Source organism: Pteropus medius, unplaced genomic scaffold (genome assembly GCF_902729225.1).
Source record: "Pteropus medius unplaced genomic scaffold, Ma_sr-lr_union100, whole genome shotgun sequence".
NCBI classification, from domain to species: Eukaryota; Metazoa; Chordata; class Mammalia; order Chiroptera; family Pteropodidae; genus Pteropus; species Pteropus medius.
Genome location: NW_024354502.1, coordinates 1340874 through 1349085, shown reverse-complemented (window position 1 = coordinate 1349085; position 8212 = coordinate 1340874). Strand labels below are relative to the sequence as shown.

The 8212-nt window shown below is 47.7% G+C and overlaps 1 long non-coding RNA gene across 1 annotated transcript; it reads right to left on the bottom strand.

The window, feature by feature from the left end:
- Window positions 1-1027: 1027 nt before the first annotated feature.
- LOC120595496 (uncharacterized) lies at window positions 1028-6623 on the bottom strand. The gene is made up of 3 exons (XR_005650877.1): window positions 6443-6623; window positions 4783-4972; window positions 1028-1084 (listed from the first exon to the last, which is right to left on the bottom strand). It is a non-coding gene; the product is annotated as an uncharacterized LOC120595496 (long non-coding RNA).
- Between the last annotated feature and the right edge of the window lie 1589 nt (window positions 6624-8212).

Here is an 8212-nt window from a genome sequence, read left to right as displayed (position 1 = left end):
GGCCTGGGTTTTATTGCACCAGGCCTTGCCACCACACAAATAAAAATATGGCATGCTGGCCTCTGCTCTTCCTCTCAGGCTTATGTATCCCAGAAGGACAAGGTCAAAAGGCGACCTCCATAAGACAGAGAGATCAGTCTTGAGATGACAGGCTGACCGATGGAGTCCAGAGCAGTTTGGAGGTTCCACTGGAGGATGAAGAAGGCAGATGCTTCACGATTCTGAAAACCCTGCCTTTCAGAACCAAGATGTCCAAAGCCACAGATGCCTGCAAAGGACAAGAAGAAGCCCTTTTTTCAAAGAGGCCAAGAGGATTCGGGATGAGACGGGGTAGGAGGGCAAGATGGATGACCCAACACAGGGTCTTTTACAATTTATTTTTAAGCCGCTCAAGACAATAAGAAAGTGTAGCTTTCCTGGAGGATGGCAGCCCTGAAACTGACCACAGACCTCTTCGCTGCCTGTTTCTCACTTATGAAATTGGATTTGTGCTGCAAACTCTCACCAGCAGAATCATTACTGCCTTGGGCATCACCAAGGCCACCGGGGTTCCCTGATCACTTACTATGTGTCCCATCTAAACTAAGGAGTTTACTTGCAGATCTCCAGGACCCTGTAAGGTTCCCCACTTTACGGACGTAGAAATCAAGGCTTACAGAGATGTAGCGACTCACCTGAGACCCAGGAGGAGTCAGAGTTCGAATCCAGGATTCTTCAACTGCAGGGCTCCCAGCACATATGGCAAATAGTTTGGCGCTATTAACTGTGTGTTAATAACGTTAAGAAGAGTTAACACCAGCGGAAAACCTACCGCGTGCCTGGCACTGTTCTAAATCCCTTATTATCTCATTTAATCCTCACATCGGGAGGAAACGGAGGCCCAGAGAGGCAAAAGGAGCAGGGAAGGTTACATAACTAGGAAGCGGAACACACAGGGGAGTGTACCCGAGAGCCACATGGCGGGCAGTACTTTTATTTTATTAATATGCTTGCAACACCTACTATGTCTGAGCATCGTGCAGGTGCTTGGTGGGTATGTGAAGATGAACCAGATCTGGTCCCTGTCTTCAGAGCAGACCTCAGTCTAGGGAGAGAGTGACAGATACATGCAGAAAGGGAAAGACAAGGGAAGGGAGAGTGTACACCTGGGAGCTTCTGTTGATAGCGGGGTCTCTGCAAGCCTGGCCTCCTAGGAGGTTTCACTGGATTCGTTCCCAAATATTCACGCGGACACAAGTACGCTTTGCAAGTCCCCAGCGTGTGCCAGCCTAATTCCCTGAGTCAGCAACAGCAAAATGCAGGTAATTCCTGAATCCTGTCAAGCCCTAGGTTTTTCGAATCCAAGAAAAGGCATCCGGACCCCCATCCCCTCCCTCAGGATGTATTGACTGTGCTGTTTCTAGGTTGCCTGGGCCACCTGTCAGTACTCCCATCCCGGGCTGGATTCCTCTCACCGTAGCAAAGAGGGGCGAACCACAAACACCTAAACAAACAAGAAACCTAGAAAACAAAGCTACAGGCTTACAGAATTGGGAAGACCGGAGATTTCTCCCATCCAGGACTTCCACTCTCGAGCTATATGATCTCAGGCAAGTAGCTTAACCTCTCTGCATCTCTATTTCTTTGTCTACAAAACAGAGATGTTAACAGTCCCCCTTACAGTGTGGTTGTGAGGGATAAATGGTTAATAATGGAGAGTTCTTAGAAGAGAGCTGAGCATCTGGTAAGCAGTCCATAAACACTGCTCATTGCTATTCATTTCATGGGTATTTATGGGGACCAGCTAGGGCTAGGATGGCTGATGTGCACGTGGTCCATACAGTGCCAGACACATTTCAGGATGCGGCAGCCCTGGATCGAGGAATCCCTGGGTCTCAGCAGGGGGAGAGGCCCAGTGTGAAGAGGCCAGGGCCCTCTCCGTGGGGCTCAGCGGTGCACAAACTCTAGATGCAGGCAGCCTAAGATCGAATCCTGATTCCTCACTTACTGGCTATGAAACCTCAGACGATCTAGTTATCTGTTCGAATCCTCAATTTCTTCGTCTGTAAAGGGAGGGCCCTCCTAGGGTTTGTTGCAAAGAGATAATCCATGAAAAGCACATAGTACAAGGAACAGAGCAAGTGCTGAGAAATGGGGTCTATTATTACTATTACAGTATTTCCCCCGTGGATCCTGAAACCGCGGATAGTTCCGAACTCTATGTGCACTATGGTTTTTCCTTGCCCGTACATATCTCTGATAAAGTTTAAACAACTCTTGCTCTTTGAGGCCATTATTAAGTAAGATAAGGGTGACTTGAACACAAGCACTGCAATTACATGACAGTCAATCTGGTGACCGAGACAGCTACTAAGAGACTAATGGGCAGGGAGTATGTACGGTGTGGATACGCTAGACAAAGGGGTGATTCGCACCCCAGATAAGACGGCACGGGGACAGCATGAGATTTCATCATGCTACTCAGAATGGTGCATAATTTAAAATGTATAAATTATTTTTTTCCAGAATTTGACTACAGGTAACTGAAACTATAGAAAGCAAATCATGAATAAGAGGGGCTGATACATTTTTATATAAACCATCTTTTCCGACCCAGCTTAGATGACACCTCTTCCAGACAGCTTTCCAAACTCTCTCCTGCTAAAAGTACTGACTCCCATTTATCTCTATGTCTGTCTGTCTTGGGGAATTTATTATTTTCTATTTGAGTTAAATTGTTTATCTTACTATTTGATCTGTCCCAATGGACTGTAGGCTTCTTGCAGACAAGAAATTTGCCTGTTTGTAACAGAATCCTCTGACCAATTTCTGGCAAGTGATAGGTACCCAGTGAGGTTTGCTGAACAGATGAATGAATGAATGAATGAATGAATGAATGAAATGAGGTGATTAGGCCATTCCTAGAAGGAGAGGTAGAGTTAAGGCAGGTAGGAACTGGGGAACGGTTAAAAGTAAAGGAATACAAGAGCATAGAGCATGTTAGAAAACTGTGTAAAAGGAGGTTTTTTTGGTCTCGGCTTTAGCTCACACTTTGTGCCAGAAAATTCTCTCAGTGCTTTACACATATATTACTTACCCTGCACAAGAACCCTGTCAGGTGGTCACTATTTCTTCCTCATTTTGCAGATGAGAAAACTGAGAAAGAAATGGTAATGAATTTGCCCTCAGCCACAGAGCCAGCAGGAGGTGGAGGTGGGATTCGAACCTGGCATTTGGGCTACAGGTTCCATTTAGGTTGAGCATCGCAGCAGATGCAGCCTGTGAAATGGGCTATGAACACCCACCAGAGGTCAGACCCTCACTGCAGCTTCAGCTTCTCCTTCTCTGGCCCAGAGGAGTCCAGTCCTGGTCTCCACCCTCTCCGCTCACTGCCAGAGTCAAGAGCCTTCTTCAAAGGTCTCCCCAGGCAAGAGCCCCCCGGGGCCACTCAGCAGGTATGCTCCTGCAGCACATCCAGCAAGCAACACCTGTCCCAGAGTCAAAAAGGTGGGGAAATGCCAACTTGGGGTTGTCCAATGAGTGAGCATATTGGGAACACCACCTCATGCCAGCTGGGCTGACGCTACACACCTGGCCTCTGGCCACACCTGGACATCTGGAATCCTGGAATCAGGGCCTCCATTCAGTCCAGGCAGGAAATCCCACTCCTTATTCCATCTCTCTGCTCAGCTGGTGTCAAGGCATGCCCACCTCCGGATAGCGCAGAAGCGCTGCCACCCCTACCTGGGGACCTTAAGAAGTGGCATTTCATTCTTTCTCTTTAGCCAGACTGTCCTTTTGGACATCTCACTCAAGTAAGTCATTTTTATTCATCAGCGCCTGATCCATAAGCCCCTCTCCGGTCCCTCTCGCACTCCATTATTCTCCCAGGAAGCTCATTATTCTCCAGGGTCCTCTTCGGGGGCAGTCTATGTCTTGGACCTTAAATCAATCGGTCAACAGGCAAATATTGCGAAGACTTGCCCGAGCCAGGCCTCTGCTGGTCGCTGAGGATAAGTGCCCACCTTCCAGTCCAACAATACACACAAATACACCAATACACACAAATGATTAGTGGCTGTGTGATAAGTGTTTCAAGACATAAGAAACCAAAGGAAAGAGAAGGGGGAAAGGCGTTTGAGAGTGGGGCGCCCGCCGGGAATCCTGAGCTGAGCACTGCTGTCTTCGGGGAGGGACTGGTCCCTCTTCCACTTTGAGAGGCCCTGCCTGGCAGGCTTCGTGGAGCTTCCTGAACACACCCACAGGAGCCCCGTGCTGTGGTAGGTACAGTGGGCACGACCTCTGCCCTCTGGGAACATTGCCTTTGATTTGCTCATTAACACATGTGAAGACAGCACATGGAAGCTACCGGACGTCTCCTGTCTGCATGTCCAGGGCAGTTGGTCAATGTCCACCGAGTACTTCTTCTGAGAAGAGGCCAGGATACTTCATCCCTGGCAGCCCAGAGCTGGAACATTCACCAATGATTGTCCAATAATTGAATGAGTAAGTGATTCAGAAAAAGTGAGGACAGAAGAAAGAATCAATCCAATTAGTGAGAAGGATGACTCATAGATAGGGTGACCAGATGTCCCAGTTTGCCAGGGACAGTCCCAGCTCATGCCTGTTGTCTTAATATGATTATGAATCACAACACCCTTTCACTCTCAAAAGTGTGCCAACTCACATGATCTCAGAGATAGTCCCCCAATGTAGAGTACGTTTGGTAAAGAAATTCAGCCTCGTTATTATTCAGATAGTAACTGTGGAAACAGGTAAACATCACCTGCGGCAGATGTTTACCTGGAGAGAGGTCTGGGCAGCTCCTGTGGAAGTTCTGGTGTGTGCACAAGAATCTCATCTTCAGCCGTGAACTTTCAGGAACCCCAGGGAGGGTTGAGATTCAGGTAAAACAACTCATAGGAAGCACATTCATAATAGATGGGTACACAACCCAAGTCCTCCGATGCATTGTCAACAAGGGGCATTATATCTATAAAAAATCAAATCGTTCATTTAATTTCCCTTTCGTGAGCCTCAAGTTCATTGTTTTCAGAATGTGAGTGATGATACCCATCCCCCCTCCTTGCCAAGCTGTTGTGACTATCCAATGAGTTAATGCGTATGCCTTCGAAACTGTGCCATGCTAAACCAACGCAAGGCACCATTCGTTATCATTAGTGAGCTAGAGAGCATTACCGTCTTCACTGTTCCATTACAGCAGCTTGCGCCTGCTGGCACACGCTTCCGCCATCGTGCCCCTATGGCAGACGGGAAAACTGGATCACACTCTTTCTGTTTCCACCGCCCACATGTGATCCTTCGTCTCTCCTATTCCACTGTGACCTCCTTTAGGGCAAGGACTGTCTCCTGCTCCCTCCTTTACCCCAGGGCAAAGTCTGCTGCTTGGTACCTTGTAGAGACTCAATAATTTTCACTGACTAGTGAAAGAAATCCTAGCTCCCGTGCCACCTTTGGGAAGCCTCCCTCGACTTCTCCAGGCAGAGCCACGCACGAGGGACGCTGAACAATTCTAGCTTCTCCTCTATGTTCCTTATCAAACTGGACTGCAGTGTGAGTACTGAGTTCACACCACCTGAATCCTGCTCCTCCAGGATAGTCTATCACCTGAGCCTCTCTCTCCTCCCAAGGGCTGACAACCCTTCTAACAAGGCACTCGGTCATGGCTGTCGGATGAATGCTTTTGTATCTCTTTAGTCTGGTACATTTCTGCACATTCTGTACCCTCTTTCCTCTCTTCTTCTCCTGCTTATTTCCATCACCCTTCAGATCCCAGCGAGAGCATCACTTCCCCTGAGGTGGCCTCTTTGCCCTCGATGACTTAGAAGCCTTTCTCTTAAAGCCTCTCAGAGCATCACAGACAGATCTCTTGCAGCTCGTGCTCACCTCAGCATGACTATTACACCATCGGATTCTTTTTTTAACATCTGGCTCCTAAACTGAACAAGAAGACAGAATGGAACCAAACACCAGAACCCTGTGTGCCCTGTGCATTGCGATATTCCAAAAATCTAGCACAGTGCCTGCAGGATGATAAAGTGTGGTCAAATAAATGAACCAAGGTGATAGCAGGACACTTGAGTGGAAATACCCAGGAGCCACTTGAAAGATCAGGATAGGTATTCTGCTGGCTTCACGCAAATCATCATCGTGACCACCTCTTACCAAGTGCTTCCAGGGGATCTATATCTGCTATATATATATATATGTTCGTTTAATTCTCCCAACCACATGCTGAGGAAAGATTCTTATTTTACTGACGAGAAATATAAAGCACACCTTTTAAATCTGAATTATATTAGGACAACACTCCGCTGAACAATCCCCCATCCACATTGCCCACAAATCCTAGAAAACTATAAAGGGAGGTGGACATTTGAGAATGTATTGGAGGTCCTTTAGAAAATTAAAATAAGAAATATTATTTTATGATGACTTTTACCTCTTTGGTCCTAGTTCTGTTTCTTGTATGTGCAAAGGTGCAGGAGGCAGGAAAGCAAAGGGATCTGATTTCGTTTTCCTGTTTTCTCCCACCCTGCATTTTGGCAATTCTGGGACCGGAGTGGGAAGGCTCCCATCTAGGCATTGCCCTGGGCGAACCACTTCTCTTCGTGCCTGAGTTTCCTCATCTACAAAAGGCAGATAAATAATACTTACCTCACTGGGAGTTTGGCGAATTAATTAACACTTGCAAAGCAATTTGAGATGCGAGATGAAAGGGCCTGTTGAAGGAATTGTTACTGTCAGCACCTAGGGGTGTTGGTCTCAGGAAATTGAATCAGGATGAGGAATTCAGTGGTGGCCCCTCCTGGGCCACCGTCTCCTCCACGAGAAGCCATATTGGCCTTTCACTGTCCCCTAAACCTGATGTTCTTGCCATCGTATCTCTGCCACGTCATTTCCCTCCCTCTTTTCTGTCCCCAGGAACACTCCAGGCCCCGTCTGCTCCACAGCCTTTCTAACCAGTCCCTCACTCATCCATTCGTCCGTTCGTTCAACAAGGCTTCGTTGAGTGCCAACTGTCCTAGGCACCGTGCGGGGCACTGGGGACACTGTGACTTAAATAGTCTTGTGCCCACATAACAGAAGAAGAGCCTGAGATCCGACAGATTATACAATTCATCCAAGGTCACACCGCAAGTTAGGGAATGAATCCAGATCGAAACCCACATTTCCTAGGCTCTAAAACCCATAGCGTTTCCTCTCCTTGGTGTCACCTTCCACCACAAATCAAGGTATGTGGCCCAACGAGGAAAGAATTCTGACTCACCTGATTATAAATCACAAGCTCAGTGCGAAGTAGGTGATTGACTCTGACGTCTGGGTTGTCCTCGAAATTCCTTTCATACCTGGGTCCTTGTCAGTAGTGTCGCCAAGGAGGTGACTTGGGATCAGAATGAGAGGAAGGGAAAACACTTCATTACAAGGGAGGAGGAAAAAAAAAAAAAAACCAGGTGCTCTCTGCAAATAGTTTCACAAGTTCCCTGGACCACCACCTTTCAATCGGATTGTTATGGGTGAGTTTCAAATAAAAACTCAGATACCCCACTGCTTTCTCTTTTTTGACACAAAGAAGGAAAACACGGAAAGGTAGATAGGAACATGGGGGACCTGAAAGTGATCCTTGTCCTTCCTCTTAGTGGCCGCAAGGCCTTGGACAAGTCAGTTTCCTCGTCTGGGAAATGGGCTCACGATGGCACCCATTTCCCAGGGCTGCTGTGGGGATTAAACGAGTTACTCTATGTACAGCCTCATGCTTGACACATAGTCAGGTCAGAATGAACTCGCTGGCTTCTCTCTCTAGGATAGAAACACTCCCATGGCCACATACCAGTATCTCAAAAACCCACACTAAGTGCCAGCCCTGGAGCCTTCCTACAAGCACTGTCTTGCAGAAAGGCACACGGGGCTCACTGTCCTTGGGACTTAACCCCCTTGCATTCCGCGAGTTTGCTTGGACGCCTCAGCATAAGGGTGTTAGGCTACAGGCGGCTTTGCTGAGGGGCTCTGGAATGCTGCATATGGATTAACACTGACTTCCTTTCCTCTCACGGGTGGCAAGTGAAGCTTGGGTGTCAATCGCCACTGTTTAGAAAACCAGAGGCAGTTAATCATTGCACCAGTCACAAGGGACCCAGGCTAACCTGGAGGCAGAGGACAAAGATTTGTGGTTAGCACACAAGGAAAGCTAAGTTTTCCCCAGACTCATAAG